Here is a 22,694-nt window from a genome sequence, read left to right as displayed (position 1 = left end):
AGAAGTCAAAAAATTGTAATACCTTGATAGCTCCTAGTTGTTGTTCAATTATGTAATCAGATTCTTGTTTTCAAGATCAAAATACATACAACTACTGCTCCGTCATCATTATTTATTATTTTCCGCTCTTCTCCTGAATCTTTCTCAAGTTTTATCTCATTTTGAATGAATGAGTGTACTTCCTCCATGTCCTGTGAGTTTTTTGAGCCCTGTAGCTAGAGTAATACGACCTTAGACTTGTTTCCAGATGTTGACCGAATATTTTCTATTTTTTCCTTCCTTTCCTGATTTCTTTTCGATTTTGAGTCAATTTTCCGATTGATCCGCCAATTACTGCATTTCCCGGCCTTCCTGGAGGTTCCCTGTGATCCAGAACCGAAGGTACGTCATCCTACATTAATTCCCGATTTTTTTCTGATTTTTCGCGATTTTTTCCTATTTTTTTCCGACTCAAAGCTACAGAGATATTTCAATTTCTCTGCTCATTTCAGTGAAAAATTTGCGATTACTCGATTAATTAATCGAGCAAAATATTCTCGCGAGCACAGTCGGATTTCTGGGCTCCAAATCTGAGAGAAAATATCACCTCAAAACTGGCCCTGCTGGTAGGAAAAGCCGAAAATCGCCAGAAAACCTTATTTTCCGGTCGAAAATCGTCAATGATCGCCAAAAAAAACCTTTCCTCTCTTCCAGAAGAAGCAAAAAATCGCCAATGAACCACCCCTTTGGATCGAAAACCGCCAAAAATCGTGAACAAACCACCCTAATACGTCAAGACCCGTCAAAAATCCCCAAAAAACCTCGACCTTTGTCCGAAAAAGTCGAAAATCGAATTTTTTTTTGGTTCTTCAAGCTTAATCTCACATATAATCAGCTCAGGAATCCAAATCTGAAAGCCAAAATCATCTACTCATGCAATCGATCACATAATCATTAATTATTCGCTGTTGAGAGAAGAATAATTATAAGACATATCGAGTGGTTTTAGTCGTAGACCCACTTTGATTCGTCGCAATCCGTGCATGGGTCGAAATATTCGAACTTCTCGGTCTACGAGGGAGCCCGAGCTGTGCTGGAGTCAGCGTAGCCAGCAGGGTAGCACTTTGTTGTGGGTCGTCACCTTCAGGGCTGAGCAGAGGTGACGCCTTAAAACAAACCGCGCGCCCGTGGCTACCTCTGACTCTAGCTAAGCTTGGGTTTGCTGGTGAATTCAGAAATTCGAATATTTCGGTCTATGCATGGATTGCGACGAATCTATTTGGGTGTACGACTGAAACCAATCGATGTCTTATAATTATTCTGCTTCGAACAGCGAATGATTGATGATTACTCGATCGATTGCATGAGTAGAATATTTTGGCTTTTAAATTTGGATTTCGGAGCTCATTATATGTGAGATTACTCTTGAAGAACCAGAAAAAAAATTCGATCTTTGAGCAAAAAATAAATCATTGTTTTAATTGGGTTTAATATATATATTCCTGAGGTCAAAATACATAAGAAAAGTGCCATACGATCAATTTTAAAGAATAAAAATTGATTGTATGATATTTTTCTTATGTATTTTGACCTCAGGAACACGAATCCGTTGTCTAAATTGAGCTACGATTTTTTCCCTTACAGATATCCTCAAATTTTTGAAAAAAAATGCGAAAAAATGGGGATTACTAGGTCATTTTTTGAGATAGATCAATCTTCGTTCCAGATTCGGATTTCTGAGATCAAAATACGTAAGAAAAGCATAGTAAACCCAATCAAAACAATGATTAATTTTTTGCTGAAAAAACGAATTTTTTTTTGGCTTCTCAAGGGTAATCTCACGTATAATCAGCTCAGGTATCCAAATTTAAAAGCCAAAATCATCTACTCATGCAATCGATCGAGTAATCATCAATTATTCGCTGTTCGAAGCAGAATAATTATAAGACATCGATTGGTTTTAGTCGTAGACTCACATAGATTCGTCGCAATCCGTGCATAGGCCGAAATATTCGAATTTCTCGGTCTACAAGGGGACCAAACTGGAGTCAGGTAGCCACGGGCGCGCGGTATGTTGTGGGGCGTGGGCTCTGCTCAGCTTCGAAGGTGAGGTCTCACAACAAAACGCTAGCTGCTGGCTACGCTGACTCCAGTTTAGGTCCCTTGTAGACCGAGAAATTCGAATATTTCCACCCATGCATGGATCGCGACGAATCAAAGTGGGTCTACGACTAAAACCACTCGATATGTCTTATAATTTTTCTCCTCCCAAATCGTAATCGCAAATTTTTCACTGTAATGAGCAGAGAAATTGAAATATCTCTGTAGCTTTGAGTCGTGGCTCACTTAATTCGTCGGATTTATGTTCTTAAGTTCGACATGTATTAGAATAAGGTATTTTGAAACATTCGAAACGCATCCTGTATTGTGTTAGCAAGATTGCAGTATCTGTGAGACTCTGGTCGTTTATCGATATACGAGTCAATAATGAAGTCTAGTTCCTGAAGTTTTGGCACTTCTACGTGTTGAGGGCCCAGAAACGATGGTAATACTAATCCTCTGTTTGAATTGATTGACTGCTGTACTCTACTGCTTTGAGAAATCAAAAAATTGTAATACCTTGATAGCTCCTAGTTGTTGTTCAATTATGTAATCAGATTCTTGTTTTCAAGATCAAAATACATACAACTACTGCTCCGTCATCATTATTTATTATTTTCCGCTCTTCTCCTGAATCTTTCTCAAGTTTTATCTCATTTTGAATGAATGAGTGTACTTCCTCCATGTCCTGTGAGTTTTTTGAGCCCTGTAGCTAGAGTAATACGACCTTAGACTTGTTTCCAGATGTTGACCGAATATTTTCTATTTTTTCCTTCCTTTCCTGATTTCTTTTCGATTTTGAGTCAATTTTCCGATTGATCCGCCAATTACTGCATTTCCCGGCCTTCCTGGAGGTTCCCTGTGATCCAGAACCGAAGGTACGTCATCCTACATTAATTCCCGATTTTTTTCTGATTTTTCGCGATTTTTTCCTATTTTTTTCCGACTCAAAGCTACAGAGATATTTCAATTTCTCTGCTCATTTCAGTGAAAAATTTGCGATTACTCGATTAATTAATCGAGCAAAATATTCTCGCGAGCACAGTCGGATTTCTGGGCTCCAAATCTGAGAGAAAATATCACCTCAAAACTGGCCCTGCTGGTAGGAAAAGCCGAAAATCGCCAGAAAACCTTATTTTCCGGTCGAAAATCGTCAATGATCGCCAAAAAAAACCTTTCCTCTCTTCCAGAAGAAGCAAAAAATCGCCAATGAACCACCCCTTTGGATCGAAAACCGCCAAAAATCGTGAACAAACCACCCTAATACGTCAAGACCCGTCAAAAATCCCCAAAAAACCTCGACCTTTGTCCGAAAAAGTCGAAAATCGAATTTTTTTTTGGTTCTTCAAGCTTAATCTCACATATAATCAGCTCAGGAATCCAAATCTGAAAGCCAAAATCATCTACTCATGCAATCGATCACATAATCATTAATTATTCGCTGTTGAGAGAAGAATAATTATAAGACATATCGAGTGGTTTTAGTCGTAGACCCACTTTGATTCGTCGCAATCCGTGCATGGGTCGAAATATTCGAACTTCTCGGTCTACGAGGGAGCCCGAGCTGTGCTGGAGTCAGCGTAGCCAGCAGGGTAGCACTTTGTTGTGGGTCGTCACCTTCAGGGCTGAGCAGAGGTGACGCCTTAAAACAAACCGCGCGCCCGTGGCTACCTCTGACTCTAGCTAAGCTTGGGTTTGCTGGTGAATTCAGAAATTCGAATATTTCGGTCTATGCATGGATTGCGACGAATCTATTTGGGTGTACGACTGAAACCAATCGATGTCTTATAATTATTCTGCTTCGAACAGCGAATGATTGATGATTACTCGATCGATTGCATGAGTAGAATATTTTGGCTTTTAAATTTGGATTTCGGAGCTCATTATATGTGAGATTACTCTTGAAGAACCAGAAAAAAAATTCGATCTTTGAGCAAAAAATAAATCATTGTTTTAATTGGGTTTAATATATATATTCCTGAGGTCAAAATACATAAGAAAAGTGCCATACGATCAATTTTAAAGAATAAAAATTGATTGTATGGCATTTTTCTTATGTATTTTGACCTCAGGAACACGAATCCGTTGTCTAAATTGAGCTACGATTTTTTCCCTTACAGATATCCTCAAATTTTTGAAAAAAAATGCGACAAAATGGGGATTACTAGGTCATTTTTTGAGATAGATCAATCTTCGTTCCGGATTCGGATTTCTGAGATCAAAATACGTAAGAAAAGCATAGTAAACCCAATCAAAACAATGATTAATTTTTTGCTGAAAAAACGAATTTTTTTTTGGCTTCTCAAGGGTAATCTCACGTATAATCAGCTCAGGTATCCAAATTTAAAAGCCAAAATCATCTACTCATGCAATCGATCGAGTAATCATCAATTATTCGCTGTTCGAAGCAGAATAATTATAAGACATCGATTGGTTTTAGTCGTAGACTCACATAGATTCGTCGCAATCCGTGCATAGGCCGAAATATTCGAATTTCTCGGTCTACAAGGGGACCAAACTGGAGTCAGGTAGCCACGGGCGCGCGGTATGTTGTGGGGCGTGGGCTCTGCTCAGCTTCGAAGGTGAGGTCTCACAACAAAACGCTAGCTGCTGGCTACGCTGACTCCAGTTTAGGTCCCTTGTAGACCGAGAAATTCGAATATTTCCACCCATGCATGGATCGCGACGAATCAAAGTGGGTCTACGACTAAAACCACTCGATATGTCTTATAATTTTTCTCCTCCCAAATCGTAATCGCAAATTTTTCACTGTAATGAGCAGAGAAATTGAAATATCTCTGTAGCTTTGAGTCGTGGCTCACTTAATTCGTCGGATTTATGTTCTTAAGTTCGACATGTATTAGAATAAGGTATTTTGAAACATTCGAAACGCATCCTGTATTGTGTTAGCAAGATTGCAGTATCTGTGAGACTCTGGTCGTTTATCGATATACGAGTCAATAATGAAGTCTAGTTCCTGAAGTTTTGGCACTTCTACGTGTTGAGGGCCCAGAAACGATGGTAATACTAATCCTCTGTTTGAATTGATTGACTGCTGTACTCTACTGCTTTGAGAAGTCAAAAAATTGTAATACCTTGATAGCTCCTAGTTGTTGTTCAATTATGTAATCAGATTCTTGTTTTCAAGATCAAAATACATACAACTACTGCTCCGTCATCATTATTTATTATTTTCCGCTCTTCTCCTGAATCTTTCTCAAGTTTTATCTCATTTTGAATGAATGAGTGTACTTCCTCCATGTCCTGTGAGTTTTTTGAGCCCTGTAGCTAGAGTAATACGACCTTAGACTTGTTTCCAGATGTTGACCGAATATTTTCTATTTTTTCCTTCCTTTCCTGATTTCTTTTCGATTTTGAGTCAATTTTCCGATTGATCCGCCAATTACTGCATTTCCCGGCCTTCCTGGAGGTTCCCTGTGATCCAGAACCGAAGGTACGTCATCCTACATTAATTCCCGATTTTTTTCTGATTTTTCGCGATTTTTTCCTATTTTTTTCCGACTCAAAGCTACAGAGATATTTCAATTTCTCTGCTCATTTCAGTGAAAAATTTGCGATTACTCGATTAATTAATCGAGCAAAATATTCTCGCGAGCACAGTCGGATTTCTGGGCTCCAAATCTGAGAGAAAATATCACCTCAAAACTGGCCCTGCTGGTAGGAAAAGCCGAAAATCGCCAGAAAACCTTATTTTCCGGTCGAAAATCGTCAATGATCGCCAAAAAAACCTTTCCTCTCTTCCAGAAGAAGCAAAAAATCGCCAATGAACCACCCCTTTGGATCGAAAACCGCCAAAAATCGTGAACAAACCACCCTAATACGTCAAGACCCGTCAAAAATCCCCAAAAAACCTCGACCTTTGTCCGAAAAAGTCGAAAATCGAATTTTTTTTTGGTTCTTCAAGCTTAATCTCACATATAATCAGCTCAGGAATCCAAATCTGAAAGCCAAAATCATCTACTCATGCAATCGATCACATAATCATTAATTATTCGCTGTTGAGAGAAGAATAATTATAAGACATATCGAGTGGTTTTAGTCGTAGACCCACTTTGATTCGTCGCAATCCGTGCATGGGTCGAAATATTCGAACTTCTCGGTCTACGAGGGAGCCCGAGCTGTGCTGGAGTCAGCGTAGCCAGCAGGGTAGCACTTTGTTGTGGGTCGTCACCTTCAGGGCTGAGCAGAGGTGACGCCTTAAAACAAACCGCGCGCCCGTGGCTACCTCTGACTCTAGCTAAGCTTGGGTTTGCTGGTGAATTCAGAAATTCGAATATTTCGGTCTATGCATGGATTGCGACGAATCTATTTGGGTGTACGACTGAAACCAATCGATGTCTTATAATTATTCTGCTTCGAACAGCGAATGATTGATGATTACTCGATCGATTGCATGAGTAGAATATTTTGGCTTTTAAATTTGGATTTCGGAGCTCATTATATGTGAGATTACTCTTGAAGAACCAGAAAAAAAATTCGATCTTTGAGCAAAAAATAAATCATTGTTTTAATTGGGTTTAATATATATATTCCTGAGGTCAAAATACATAAGAAAAGTGCCATACGATCAATTTTAAAGAATAAAAATTGATTGTATGATATTTTTCTTATGTATTTTGACCTCAGGAACACGAATCCGTTGTCTAAATTGAGCTACGATTTTTTCCCTTATAGATATCCTCAAATTTTTGAAAAAAAATGCGAAAAAATGGGGATTACTAGGTCATTTTTTGAGATAGATCAATCTTCGTTCCAGATTCGGATTTCTGAGATCAAAATACGTAAGAAAAGCATAGTAAACCCAATCAAAACAATGATTAATTTTTTGCTAAAAAAACGAATTTTTTTTTGGCTTCTCAAGGGTAATCTCACGTATAATCAGCTCAGGTATCCAAATTTAAAAGCCAAAATCATCTACTCATGCAATCGATCGAGTAATCATCAATTATTCGCTGTTCGAAGCAGAATAATTATAAGACATCGATTGGTTTTAGTCGTAGACTCACATAGATTCGTCGCAATCCGTGCATAGGCCGAAATATTCGAATTTCTCGGTCTACAAGGGGACCAAACTGGAGTCAGGTAGCCACGGGCGCGCGGTATGTTGTGGGGCGTGGGCTCTGCTCAGCTTCGAAGGTGAGGTCTCACAACAAAACGCTAGCTGCTGGCTACGCTGACTCCAGTTTAGGTCCCTTGTAGACCGAGAAATTCGAATATTTCGACCCATGCATGGATCGCGACGAATCAAAGTGGGTCTACGACTAAAACCACTCGATATGTCTTATAATTTTTCTCCTCCCAAATCGTAATCGCAAATTTTTCACTGTAATGAGCAGAGAAATTGAAATATCTCTGTAGCTTTGAGTCGTGGCTCACTTAATTCGTCGGATTTATGTTCTTAAGTTCGACATGTATTAGAATAAGGTATTTTGAAACATTCGAAACGCATCCTGTATTGTGTTAGCAAGATTGCAGTATCTGTGAGACTCTGGTCGTTTATCGATATACGAGTCAATAATGAAGTCTAGTTCCTGAAGTTTTGGCACTTCTACGTGTTGAGGGCCCAGAAACGATGGTAATACTAATCCTCTGTTTAAATTGGTTGACTGCTGTACTCTACTGCTTTGAGAAGTCAAAAAATTGTAATACCTTGATAGCTCCCAGTTGTTGTTCAATTATGTAATCAGATTCTTGTTTTCAAGATCAAAATACATACAACTACTGCTCCGTCATCATTATTTATTATTTTCCGCTCTTCTCCTGAATCTTTCTCAAGTTTTATCTCATTTTGAATGAATGAGTGTACTTCCTCCATGTCCTGTGAGTTTTTTGAGCCCTGTAGCTAGAGTAATACGACCTTAGACTTGTTTCCAGATGTTGACCGAATATTTTCTATTTTTTCCTTCCTTTCCTGATTTCTTTTCGATTTTGAGTCAATTTTCCGATTGATCCGCCAATTACTGCATTTCCCGGCCTTCCTGGAGGTTCCCTGTGATCCAGAACCGAAGGTACGTCATCCTACATTAATTCCCGATTTTTTTCTGATTTTTCGCGATTTTTTCCTATTTTTTTCCGACTCAAAGCTACAGAGATATTTCAATTTCTCTGCTCATTTCAGTGAAAAATTTGCGATTACTCGATTAATTAATCGAGCAAAATATTCTCGCGAGCACAGTCGGATTTCTGGGCTCCAAATCTGAGAGAAAATATCACCTCAAAACTGGCCCTGCTGGTAGGAAAAGCCGAAAATCGCCAGAAAACCTTATTTTCCGGTCGAAAATCGTCAATGATCGCCAAAAAAAACCTTTCCTCTCTTCCAGAAGAAGCAAAAAATCGCCAATGAACCACCCCTTTGAATCGAAAACCGCCAAAAATCGTGAACAAACCACCCTAATACGTCAAGACCCGTCAAAAATCCCCAAAAAACCTCGACCTTTGTCCGAAAAAGTCGAAAATCAAATTTTTTTTTGGTTCTTCAAGCTTAATCTCACATATAATCAGCTCAGGAATCCAAATCTGAAAGCCAAAATCATCTACTCATGCAATCGATCACATAATCATTAATTATTCGCTGTTGAGAGAAGAATAATTATGAGACATATCGAGTGGTTTTAGTCGTAGACCCACTTTGATTCGTCGCAATCCGTGCATGGGTCGAAATATTCGAACTTCTCGGTCTACGAGGGAGCCCGAGCTGTACTGGAGTCAGCGTAGCCAGCAGGGTAGCACTTTGTTGTGGGTCGTCACCTTCAGGGCTGAGCAGAGGTGACGCCTTAAAACAAACCGCGCGCCCGTGGCTACCTCTGACTCTAGCTAAGCTTGGGTTTGCTGGTGAATTCAGAAATTCGAATATTTCGGCCTATGCATGGATTGCGACGAATCTATTTGGGTCTACGACTGAAACCAATCGATGTCTTATAATTATTCTGCTTCGAACAGCGAATAATTGATGATTACTCGATCGATTGCATGAGTAGAATATTTTGGCTTTTAAATTTGGATTTCGAAGCTCATTATATGTGAGATTACTCTTGAAGAACCAGAAAAAAAATTCGATCTTTGAGCAAAAAATAAATCATTGTTTTAATTGGGTTTAATATATATATTCCTGAGGTCAAAATACATAAGAAAAGTGCCATACGATCAATTTTAAAGAATAAAAATTGATTGTATGGCATTTTTCTTATGTATTTTGACCTCAGGAACACGAATCCGTTGTCCAAATTGAGCTACGATTTTTTCCCTTATAGATATCCTTAAATTTTTGAAAAAAAAATGCGAAAAAATGGGGATTACTAGGTCATTTTTTGAGATAGATCAATCTTCGTTCCAGATTCGGATTTCTGAGATCAAAATACGTAAGAAAAGCATAGTAAACCCAATCAAAACAATGATTAATTTTTTGCTGAAAAAACGAATTTTTTTTTGGCTTCTCAAGGGTAATCTCACGTATAATCAGCTCAGGTATCCAAATTTAAAAGCCAAAATCATCTACTCATGCAATCGATCGAGTAATCATCAATTATTCGCTGTTCGAAGCAGAATAATTATAAGACATCGATTGGTTTTAGTCGTAGACTCACATAGATTCGTCGCAATCCGTGCATAGGCCGAAATATTCGAATTTCTCGGTCTACAAGGGGACCAAACTGGAGTCAGGTAGCCACGGGCGCGCGGTATGTTGTGGGGCGTGGGCTCTGCTCAGCTTCGAAGGTGAGGTCTCACAACAAAACGCTAGCTGCTGGCTACGCTGACTCCAGTTTAGGTCCCTTGTAGACCGAGAAATTCGAATATTTCCACCCATGCATGGATCGCGACGAATCAAAGTGGGTCTACGACTAAAACCACTCGATATGTCTTATAATTTTTCTCCTCCCAAATCGTAATCGCAAATTTTTCACTGTAATGAGCAGAGAAATTGAAATATCTCTGTAGCTTTGAGTCGTGGCTCACTTAATTCGTCGGATTTATGTTCTTAAGTTCGACATGTATTAGAATAAGGTATTTTGAAACATTCGAAACGCATCCTGTATTGTGTTAGCAAGATTGCAGTATCTGTGAGACTCTGGTCGTTTATCGATATACGAGTCAATAATGAAGTCTAGTTCCTGAAGTTTTGGCACTTCTACGTGTTGAGGGCCCAGAAACGATGGTAATACTAATCCTCTGTTTGAATTGATTGACTGCTGTACTCTACTGCTTTGAGAAGTCAAAAAATTGTAATACCTTGATAGCTCCTAGTTGTTGTTCAATTATGTAATCAGATTCTTGTTTTCAAGATCAAAATACATACAACTACTGCTCCGTCATCATTATTTATTATTTTCCGCTCTTCTCCTGAATCTTTCTCAAGTTTTATCTCATTTTGAATGAATGAGTGTACTTCCTCCATGTCCTGTGAGTTTTTTGAGCCCTGTAGCTAGAGTAATACGACCTTAGACTTGTTTCCAGATGTTGACCGAATATTTTCTATTTTTTCCTTCCTTTCCTGATTTCTTTTCGATTTTGAGTCAATTTTCCGATTGATCCGCCAATTACTGCATTTCCCGGCCTTCCTGGAGGTTCCCTGTGATCCAGAACCGAAGGTACGTCATCCTACATTAATTCCCGATTTTTTTCTGATTTTTCGCGATTTTTTCCTATTTTTTTCCGACTCAAAGCTACAGAGATATTTCAATTTCTCTGCTCATTTCAGTGAAAAATTTGCGATTACTCGATTAATTAATCGAGCAAAATATTCTCGCGAGCACAGTCGGATTTCTGGGCTCCAAATCTGAGAGAAAATATCACCTCAAAACTGGCCCTGCTGGTAGGAAAAGCCGAAAATCGCCAGAAAACCTTATTTTCCGGTCGAAAATCGTCAATGATCGCCAAAAAAACCTTTCCTCTCTTCCAGAAGAAGCAAAAAATCGCCAATGAACCACCCCTTTGAATCGAAAACCGCCAAAAATCGTGAACAAACCACCCTAATACGTCAAGACCCGTCAAAAATCCCCAAAAAACCTCGACCTTTGTCCGAAAAAGTCGAAAATCAAATTTTTTTTTGGTTCTTCAAGCTTAATCTCACATATAATCAGCTCAGGAATCCAAATCTGAAAGCCAAAATCATCTACTCATGCAATCGATCACATAATCATTAATTATTCGCTGTTGAGAGAAGAATAATTATGAGACATATCGAGTGGTTTTAGTCGTAGACCCACTTTGATTCGTCGCAATCCGTGCATGGGTCGAAATATTCGAACTTCTCGGTCTACGAGGGAGCCCGAGCTGTGCTGGAGTCAGCGTAGCCAGCAGGGTAGCACTTTGTTGTGGGTCGTCACCTTCAGGGCTGAGCAGAGGTGACGCCTTAAAACAAACCGCGCGCCCGTGGCTACCTCTGACTCTAGCTAAGCTTGGGTTTGCTGGTGAATTCAGAAATTCGAATATTTCGGCCTATGCATGGATTGCGACGAATCTATTTGGGTCTACGACTGAAACCAATCGATGTCTTATAATTATTCTGCTTCGAACAGCGAATAATTGATGATTACTCGATCGATTGCATGAGTAGAATATTTTGGCTTTTAAATTTGGATTTCGAAGCTCATTATATGTGAGATTACTCTTGAAGAACCAGAAAAAAAATTCGATCTTTGAGCAAAAAATAAATCATTGTTTTAATTGGGTTTAATATATATATTCCTGAGGTCAAAATACATAAGAAAAGTGCCATACGATCAATTTTAAAGAATAAAAATTGATTGTATGGCATTTTTCTTATGTATTTTGACCTCAGGAACACGAATCCGTTGTCCAAATTGAGCTACGATTTTTTCCCTTATAGATATCCTTAAATTTTTGAAAAAAAAATGCGAAAAAATGGGGATTACTAGGTCATTTTTTGAGATAGATCAATCTTCGTTCCAGATTCGGATTTCTGAGATCAAAATACGTAAGAAAAGCATAGTAAACCCAATCAAAACAATGATTAATTTTTTGCTAAAAAAACGAATTTTTTTTTGGCTTCTCAAGGGTAATCTCACGTATAATCAGCTCAGGTATCCAAATTTAAAAGCCAAAATCATCTACTCATGCAATCGATCGAGTAATCATCAATTATTCGCTGTTCGAAGCAGAATAATTATAAGACATCGATTGGTTTTAGTCGTAGACTCACATAGATTCGTCGCAATCCGTGCATAGGCCGAAATATTCGAATTTCTCGGTCTACAAGGGGACCAAACTGGAGTCAGGTAGCCACGGGCGCGCGGTATGTTGTGGGGCGTGGGCTCTGCTCAGCTTCGAAGGTGAGGTCTCACAACAAAACGCTAGCTGCTGGCTACGCTGACTCCAGTTTAGGTCCCTTGTAGACCGAGAAATTCGAATATTTCCACCCATGCATGGATCGCGACGAATCAAAGTGGGTCTACGACTAAAACCACTCGATATGTCTTATAATTATTCTGCTTCGAACAGCGAATAATTGGTGATGACTCGATCGATTGCATGAGTAGATGATTTTGGCCTTTAAATTTGGATCCCTGAGCTGATTATATATAAGATGAAGCTCAAAAAACCGAAAAAAAATTCGATTTTCGACTTTTTTCGGACAAAGGGCGGGGTTTTTTGGGGATTCTTTATTTCGGGGATATGTTATGTTTGAATTTCACCGCTGTTGGTCACGTCTGCGCACTCGCCGATACAGCTAGCGCTAAGTCGCGGAATTTTCGTGAACTACAAAAACTAGTGCCATCTGATGGACTTTTCAAAAACTGATTTCAGCGCAAGTCCACATGGGGTAAGTTACCTACGAACATTTTATCGTCATCGGTCGGCAACTCCGCATAGGGTAAATTACCTACGAACAATTCATCGTCATCGGTCGGTCCATGGATATCGGTCGGCGAATCCGCATAGGGTATATTTCCTACGAAAAATTCATCGTCATCGGTCGGTATCAGATCTGATAACTTACTGATCAAAAACTCGTGACACACCCTTGACGTTCCATCGGAGCATGTTCTTTAAATCGAAGTTGAACACAACCCTGATGTTGACGAATACTAATGATGACATGTCATTGAATTTACTCCTTTGTCCAGGTAATTGCATTCTTGGTCTCGACACGGAAAAAACCCAGAGGATCAGAGGCTACAGTCTTCAGGTATTTGCAATTTTCGGGCCTGGACAATAAATCCAAGCAACTGCGAAGTTACGTGTCAGTCTTATTTTAATATGGATACAGCGTCTGAATGAAAAATGCAGGTTTGTTGGTTTCTGGTTCCTCCAGCATCCGGTAATCTATAAACATTTTCATACTTGTACTTGTTTCAGAAAAATCGTTGGGGTTCTCCGTTCGATTTGCGATGCTGCTCTTTGACAGAACTTCGCACGTGTTGTCCATTTTGTCGCATTTCTGAACGGAAAAATGGAGATCTCTCGACGAGTATCAGGAATTGCTCGGTCCAGTCGACACGCTCGTTTTCCTGAAGCCGTAATATAGGTATCGTCATGTATTTTGAGTTTGAGAATCCACAACTGCTTCCTAATTTAATTTATCCCACGACCGGTCGATTAATAAGCCAATCGTTTGTTGCAGACGTAGCAATATCAAGATATTCCGAAGGTTTCGGGTCGTGGCACAATTGACTCGACAAATTCAAGTCCAATTTATCCAACGACCGGTCGATTAATAAGCTAATTATTCATCAATTATTCGCTGTTGGGAGCACAAAAATTATAAGACATATCGATTATTTTTAGTCGTAGACCCACTTTGATTCGTCGCAATCCGTGCATGGGTCGAAATATTCGAACTTCTCGGTCTACGAGGGAGCCCGAGCTGTGCTGGAGTCAGCGTAGCCAGCAGGGTAGCACTTTGTTGTGGGTCGTCACCTTCAGGGCTGAGCAGAGGTGACGCCTTAAAACAAACCGCGCGCCCGTGGCTACCTCTGACTCTAGCTAAGCTTGGGTTTGCTGGTGAATTCAGAAATTCGAATATTTCGGTCTATGCATGGATTGCGACGAATCTATTTGGGTGTACGACTGAAACCAATCGATGTCTTATAATTATTCTGCTTCGAACAGCGAATAATTGATGATTACTCGATCGATTGCATGAGTAGAATATTTTGGCTTTTAAATTTGGATTTCGGAGCTCATTATATGTGAGATTACTCTTGAAGAACCAGAAAAAAAATTCGATCTTTGAGCAAAAAATAAATCATTGTTTTAATTGGGTTTAATATATATATTCCTGAGGTCAAAATACATAAGAAAAGTGCCATACGATCAATTTTAAAGAATAAAAATTGATTGTATGGCATTTTTCTTATGTATTTTGACCTCAGGAACACGAATCCGTTGTCTAAATTGAGCTACGATTTTTTCCCTTACAGATATCCTCAAATTTTTGAAAAAAAATGCGACAAAATGGGGATTACTAGGTCATTTTTTGAGATAGATCAATCTTCGTTCCGGATTCGGATTTCTGAGATCAAAATACGTAAGAAAAGCATAGTAAACCCAATCAAAACAATGATTAATTTTTTGCTGAAAAAACGAATTTTTTTTTGGCTTCTCAAGGGTAATCTCACGTATAATCAGCTCAGGTATCCAAATTTAAAAGCCAAAATCATCTACTCATGCAATCGATCGAGTAATCATCAATTATTCGCTGTTCGAAGCAGAATAATTATAAGACATCGATTGGTTTTAGTCGTAGACTCACATAGATTCGTCGCAATCCGTGCATAGGCCGAAATATTCGAATTTCTCGGTCTACAAGGGGACCAAACTGGAGTCAGGTAGCCACGGGCGCGCGGTATGTTGTGGGGCGTGGGCTCTGCTCAGCTTCGAAGGTGAGGTCTCACAACAAAACGCTAGCTGCTGGCTACGCTGACTCCAGTTTAGGTCCCTTGTAGACCGAGAAATTCGAATATTTCCACCCATGCATGGATCGCGACGAATCAAAGTGGGTCTACGACTAAAACCACTCGATATGTCTTATAATTTTTCTCCTCCCAAATCGTAATCGCAAATTTTTCACTGTAATGAGCAGAGAAATTGAAATATCTCTGTAGCTTTGAGTCGTGGCTCACTTAATTCGTCGGATTTATGTTCTTAAGTTCGACATGTATTAGAATAAGGTATTTTGAAACATTCGAAACGCATCCTGTATTGTGTTAGCAAGATTGCAGTATCTGTGAGACTCTGGTCGTTTATCGATATACGAGTCAATAATGAAGTCTAGTTCCTGAAGTTTTGGCACTTCTACGTGTTGAGGGCCCAGAAACGATGGTAATACTAATCCTCTGTTTGAATTGATTGACTGCTGTACTCTACTGCTTTGAGAAGTCAAAAAATTGTAATACCTTGATAGCTCCTAGTTGTTGTTCAATTATGTAATCAGATTCTTGTTTTCAAGATCAAAATACATACAACTACTGCTCCGTCATCATTATTTATTATTTTCCGCTCTTCTCCTGAATCTTTCTCAAGTTTTATCTCATTTTGAATGAATGAGTGTACTTCCTCCATGTCCTGTGAGTTTTTTGAGCCCTGTAGCTAGAGTAATACGACCTTAGACTTGTTTCCAGATGTTGACCGAATATTTTCTATTTTTTCCTTCCTTTCCTGATTTCTTTTCGATTTTGAGTCAATTTTCCGATTGATCCGCCAATTACTGCATTTCCCGGCCTTCCTGGAGGTTCCCTGTGATCCAGAACCGAAGGTACGTCATCCTACATTAATTCCCGATTTTTTTCTGATTTTTCGCGATTTTTTCCTATTTTTTTCCGACTCAAAGCTACAGAGATATTTCAATTTCTCTGCTCATTTCAGTGAAAAATTTGCGATTACTCGATTAATTAATCGAGCAAAATATTCTCGCGAGCACAGTCGGATTTCTGGGCTCCAAATCTGAGAGAAAATATCACCTCAAAACTGGCCCTGCTGGTAGGAAAAGCCGAAAATCGCCAGAAAACCTTATTTTCCGGTCGAAAATCGTCAATGATCGCCAAAAAAACCTTTCCTCTCTTCCAGAAGAAGCAAAAAATCGCCAATGAACCACCCCTTTGGATCGAAAACCGCCAAAAATCGTGAACAAACCACCCTAATACGTCAAGACCCGTCAAAAATCCCCAAAAAACCTCGACCTTTGTCCGAAAAAGTCGAAAATCGAATTTTTTTTTGGTTCTTCAAGCTTAATCTCAAATATAATCAGCTCAGGAATCCAAATCTGAAAGCCAAAATCATCTACTCATGCAATCGATCACATAATCATTAATTATTCGCTGTTGAGAGAAGAATAATTATGAGACATATCGAGTGGTTTTAGTCGTAGACCCACTTTGATTCGTCGCAATCCGTGCATGGGTCGAAATATTCGAACTTCTCGGTCTACGAGGGAGCCCGAGCTGTACTGGAGTCAGCGTAGCCAGCAGGGTAGCACTTTGTTGTGGGTCGTCACCTTCAGGGCTGAGCAGAGGTGACGCCTTAAAACAAACCGCGCGCCCGTGGCTACCTCTGACTCTAGCTAAGCTTGGGTTTGCTGGTGAATTCAGAAATTCGAATATTTCGGCCTATGCATGGATTGCGACGAATCTATTTGGGTCTACGACTGAAACCAATCGATGTCTTATAATTATTCTGCTTCGAACAGCGAATAATTGATGATTACTCGATCGATTGCATGAGTAGAATATTTTGGCTTTTAAATTTGGATTTCGAAGCTCATTATATGTGAGATTACTCTTGAAGAACCAGAAAAAAAATTCGATCTTTGAGCAAAAAATAAATCATTGTTTTAATTGGGTTTAATATATATATTCCTGAGGTCAAAATACATAAGAAAAGTGCCATACGATCAATTTTAAAGAATAAAAATTGATTGTATGGCATTTTTCTTATGTATTTTGACCTCAGGAACACGAATCCGTTGTCTAAATTGAGCTACGATTTTTTCCCTTACAGATATCCTCAAATTTTTGAAAAAAAAATGCGAAAAAATGGGGATTACTAGGTCATTTTTTGAGATAGATCAATCTTCGTTCCAGATTCGGATTTCTGAGATCAAAATACGTAAGAAAAGCATAGTAAACCCAATCAAAACAATGATTAATTTTTTGCTGAAAAAACGAATTTTTTTTTGGCTTCTCAAGGGTAATCTCACGTATAATCAGCTCAGGTATCCAAATTTAAAAGCCAAAATCATCTACTCATGCAATCGATCGAGTAATCATCAATTATTCGCTGTTCGAAGCAGAATAATTATAAGACATCGATTGGTTTTAGTCGTAGACTCACATAGATTCGTCGCAATCCGTGCATAGGCCGAAATATTCGAATTTCTCGGTCTACAAGGGGACCAAACTGGAGTCAGGTAGCCACGGGCGCGCGGTATGTTGTGGGGCGTGGGCTCTGCTCAGCTTCGAAGGTGAGGTCTCACAACAAAACGCTAGCTGCTGGCTACGCTGACTCCAGTTTAGGTCCCTTGTAGACCGAGAAATTCGAATATTTCCACCCATGCATGGATCGCGACGAATCAAAGTGGGTCTACGACTAAAACCACTCGATATGTCTTATAATTTTTCTCCTCCCAAATCGTAATCGCAAATTTTTCACTGTAATGAGCAGAGAAATTGAAATATCTCTGTAGCTTTGAGTCGTGGCTCACTTAATTCGTCGGATTTATGTTCTTAAGTTCGACATGTATTAGAATAAGGTATTTTGAAACATTCGAAACGCATCCTGTATTGTGTTAGCAAGATTGCAGTATCTGTGAGACTCTGGTCGTTTATCGATATACGAGTCAATAATGAAGTCTAGTTCCTGAAGTTTTGGCACTTCTACGTGTTGAGGGCCCAGAAACGATGGTAATACTAATCCTCTGTTTGAATTGATTGACTGCTGTACTCTACTGCTTTGAGAAGTCAAAAAATTGTAATACCTTGATAGCTCCTAGTTGTTGTTCAATTATGTAATCAGATTCTTGTTTTCAAGATCAAAATACATACAACTACTGCTCCGTCATCATTATTTATTATTTTCCGCTCTTCTCCTGAATCTTTCTCAAGTTTTATCTCATTTTGAATGAATGAGTGTACTTCCTCCATGTCCTGTGAGTTTTTTGAGCCCTGTAGCTAGAGTAATACGACCTTAGACTTGTTTCCAGATGTTGACCGAATATTTTCTATTTTTTCCTTCCTTTCCTGATTTCTTTTCGATTTTGAGTCAATTTTCCGATTGATCCGCCAATTACTGCATTTCCCGGCCTTCCTGGAGGTTCCCTGTGATCCAGAACCGAAGGTACGTCATCCTACATTAATTCCCGATTTTTTTCTGATTTTTCGCGATTTTTTCCTATTTTTTTCCGACTCAAAGCTACAGAGATATTTCAATTTCTCTGCTCATTTCAGTGAAAAATTTGCGATTACTCGATTAATTAATCGAGCAAAATATTCTCGCGAGCACAGTCGGATTTCTGGGCTCCAAATCTGAGAGAAAATATCACCTCAAAACTGGCCCTGCTGGTAGGAAAAGCCGAAAATCGCCAGAAAACCTTATTTTCCGGTCGAAAATCGTCAATGATCGCCAAAAAAAACCTTTCCTCTCTTCCAGAAGAAGCAAAAAATCGCCAATGAACCACCCCTTTGAATCGAAAACCGCCAAAAATCGTGAACAAACCACCCTAATACGTCAAGACCCGTCAAAAATCCCCAAAAAACCTCGACCTTTGTCCGAAAAAGTCGAAAATCAAATTTTTTTTTGGTTCTTCAAGCTTAATCTCACATATAATCAGCTCAGGAATCCAAATCTGAAAGCCAAAATCATCTACTCATGCAATCGATCACATAATCATTAATTATTCGCTGTTGAGAGAAGAATAATTATGAGACATATCGAGTGGTTTTAGTCGTAGACCCACTTTGATTCGTCGCAATCCGTGCATGGGTCGAAATATTCGAACTTCTCGGTCTACGAGGGAGCCCGAGCTGTGCTGGAGTCAGCGTAGCCAGCAGGGTAGCACTTTGTTGTGGGTCGTCACCTTCAGGGCTGAGCAGAGGTGACGCCTTAAAACAAACCGCGCGCCCGTGGCTACCTCTGACTCTAGCTAAGCTTGGGTTTGCTGGTGAATTCAGAAATTCGAATATTTCGGCCTATGCATGGATTGCGACGAATCTATTTGGGTCTACGACTGAAACCAATCGATGTCTTATAATTATTCTGCTTCGAACAGCGAATAATTGATGATTACTCGATCGATTGCATGAGTAGAATATTTTGGCTTTTAAATTTGGATTTCGAAGCTCATTATATGTGAGATTACTCTTGAAGAACCAGAAAAAAAATTCGATCTTTGAGCAAAAAATAAATCATTGTTTTAATTGGGTTTAATATATATATTCCTGAGGTCAAAATACATAAGAAAAGTGCCATACGATCAATTTTAAAGAATAAAAATTGATTGTATGGCATTTTTCTTATGTATTTTGACCTCAGGAACACGAATCCGTTGTCTAAATTGAGCTACGATTTTTTCCCTTATAGATATCCTCAAATTTTTGAAAAAAAATGCGAAAAAATGGGGATTACTAGGTCATTTTTTGAGATAGATCAATCTTCGTTCCAGATTCGGATTTCTGAGATCAAAATACGTAAGAAAAGCATAGTAAACCCAATCAAAACAATGATTAATTTTTTGCTAAAAAAACGAATTTTTTTTTGGCTTCTCAAGGGTAATCTCACGTATAATCAGCTCAGGTATCCAAATTTAAAAGCCAAAATCATCTACTCATGCAATCGATCGAGTAATCATCAATTATTCGCTGTTCGAAGCAGAATAATTATAAGACATCGATTGGTTTTAGTCGTAGACTCACATAGATTCGTCGCAATCCGTGCATAGGCCGAAATATTCGAATTTCTCGGTCTACAAGGGGACCAAACTGGAGTCAGGTAGCCACGGGCGCGCGGTATGTTGTGGGGCGTGGGCTCTGCTCAGCTTCGAAGGTGAGGTCTCACAACAAAACGCTAGCTGCTGGCTACGCTGACTCCAGTTTAGGTCCCTTGTAGACCGAGAAATTCGAATATTTCCACCCATGCATGGATCGCGACGAATCAAAGTGGGTCTACGACTAAAACCACTCGATATGTCTTATAATTATTCTGCTTCGAACAGCGAATAATTGGTGATGACTCGATCGATTGCATGAGTAGATGATTTTGGCCTTTAAATTTGGATCCCTGAGCTGATTATATATAAGATGAAGCTCAAAAAACCGAAAAAAAATTCGATTTTCGACTTTTTTCGGACAAAGGGCGGGGTTTTTTGGGGATTCTTTATTTCGGGGATATGTTATGTTTGAATTTCACCGCTGTTGGTCACGTCTGCGCACTCGCCGATACAGCTAGCGCTAAGTCGCGGAATTTTCGTGAACTACAAAAACTAGTGCCATCTGATGGACTTTTCAAAAACTGATTTCAGCGCAAGTCCACATGGGGTAAGTTACCTACGAACATTTTATCGTCATCGGTCGGCAACTCCGCATAGGGTAAATTACCTACGAACAATTCATCGTCATCGGTCGGTCCATGGATATCGGTCGGCGAATCCGCATAGGGTATATTTCCTACGAAAAATTCATCGTCATCGGTCGGTATCAGATCTGATAACTTACTGATCAAAAACTCGTGACACACCCTTGACGTTCCATCGGAGCATGTTCTTTAAATCGAAGTTGAACACAACCCTGATGTTGACGAATACTAATGATGACATGTCATTGAATTTACTCCTTTGTCCAGGTAATTGCATTCTTGGTCTCGACACGGAAAAAACCCAGAGGATCAGAGGCTACAGTCTTCAGGTATTTGCAATTTTCGGGCCTGGACAATAAATCCAAGCAACTGCGAAGTTACGTGTCAGTCTTATTTTAATATGGATACAGCGTCTGAATGAAAAATGCAGGTTTGTTGGTTTCTGGTTCCTCCAGCATCCGGTAATCTATAAACATTTTCATACTTGTACTTGTTTCAGAAAAATCGTTGGGGTTCTCCGTTCGATTTGCGATGCTGCTCTTTGACAGAACTTCGCACGTGTTGTCCATTTTGTCGCATTTCTGAACGGAAAAATGGAGATCTCTCGACGAGTATCAGGAATTGCTCGGTCCAGTCGACACGCTCGTTTTCCTGAAGCCGTAATATAGGTATCGTCATGTATTTTGAGTTTGAGAATCCACAACTGCTTCCTAATTTAATTTATCCCACGACCGGTCGATTAATAAGCCAATCGTTTGTTGCAGACGTAGCAATATCAAGATATTCCGAAGGTTTCGGGTCGTGGCACAATTGACTCGACAAATTCAAGTCCAATTTATCCAACGACCGGTCGATTAATAAGCTAATTATTCATCAATTATTCGCTGTTGGGAGCACAAAAATTATAAGACATATCGATTATTTTTAGTCGTAGACCCACTTTGATTCGTCGCAATCCGTGCATGGGTCGAAATATTCGAACTTCTCGGTCTACGAGGGAGCCCGAGCTGTGCTGGAGTCAGCGTAGCCAGCAGGGTAGCACTTTGTTGTGGGTCGTCACCTTCAGGGCTGAGCAGAGGTGACGCCTTAAAACAAACCGCGCGCCCGTGGCTACCTCTGACTCTAGCTAAGCTTGGGTTTGCTGGTGAATTCAGAAATTCGAATATTTCGGTCTATGCATGGATTGCGACGAATCTATTTGGGTGTACGACTGAAACCAATCGATGTCTTATAATTATTCTGCTTCGAACAGCGAATAATTGATGATTACTCGATCGATTGCATGAGTAGAATATTTTGGCTTTTAAATTTGGATTTCGGAGCTCATTATATGTGAGATTACTCTTGAAGAACCAGAAAAAAAATTCGATCTTTGAGCAAAAAATAAATCATTGTTTTAATTGGGTTTAATATATATATTCCTGAGGTCAAAATACATAAGAAAAGTGCCATACGATCAATTTTAAAGAATAAAAATTGATTGTATGGCATTTTTCTTATGTATTTTGACCTCAGGAACACGAATCCGTTGTCTAAATTGAGCTACGATTTTTTCCCTTACAGATATCCTCAAATTTTTGAAAAAAAATGCGACAAAATGGGGATTACTAGGTCATTTTTTGAGATAGATCAATCTTCGTTCCGGATTCGGATTTCTGAGATCAAAATACGTAAGAAAAGCATAGTAAACCCAATCAAAACAATGATTAATTTTTTGCTGAAAAAACGAATTTTTTTTTGGCTTCTCAAGGGTAATCTCACGTATAATCAGCTCAGGTATCCAAATTTAAAAGCCAAAATCATCTACTCATGCAATCGATCGAGTAATCATCAATTATTCGCTGTTCGAAGCAGAATAATTATAAGACATCGATTGGTTTTAGTCGTAGACTCACATAGATTCGTCGCAATCCGTGCATAGGCCGAAATATTCGAATTTCTCGGTCTACAAGGGGACCAAACTGGAGTCAGGTAGCCACGGGCGCGCGGTATGTTGTGGGGCGTGGGCTCTGCTCAGCTTCGAAGGTGAGGTCTCACAACAAAACGCTAGCTGCTGGCTACGCTGACTCCAG

At 39.4% G+C, this 22,694-nt stretch overlaps 2 long non-coding RNA genes across 2 annotated transcripts; both read left to right on the top strand.

The window, feature by feature from the left end:
• Positions 1–13,126: 13,126 nt before the first annotated feature.
• On the top strand, positions 13,127–13,874 carry LOC125501493. The gene is made up of 3 exons (XR_007279085.1): positions 13,127–13,347; positions 13,417–13,585; positions 13,682–13,874. It is a non-coding gene; the product is annotated as an uncharacterized LOC125501493 (long non-coding RNA).
• A 6,957-nt stretch (positions 13,875–20,831) lies between these two features.
• On the top strand, positions 20,832–21,579 carry LOC125501486. The gene is made up of 3 exons (XR_007279068.1): positions 20,832–21,052; positions 21,122–21,290; positions 21,387–21,579. It is a non-coding gene; the product is annotated as an uncharacterized LOC125501486 (long non-coding RNA).
• Positions 21,580–22,694: the final 1,115 nt, after the last annotated feature.

The sequence above is a fragment of the Athalia rosae genome, chromosome 6 (genome assembly GCF_917208135.1).
Source record: "Athalia rosae chromosome 6, iyAthRosa1.1, whole genome shotgun sequence".
In the NCBI taxonomy this organism is placed as follows: Eukaryota; Metazoa; Arthropoda; class Insecta; order Hymenoptera; family Athaliidae; genus Athalia; species Athalia rosae.
This window is presented reverse-complemented; position numbering and strand designations above follow the sequence as displayed.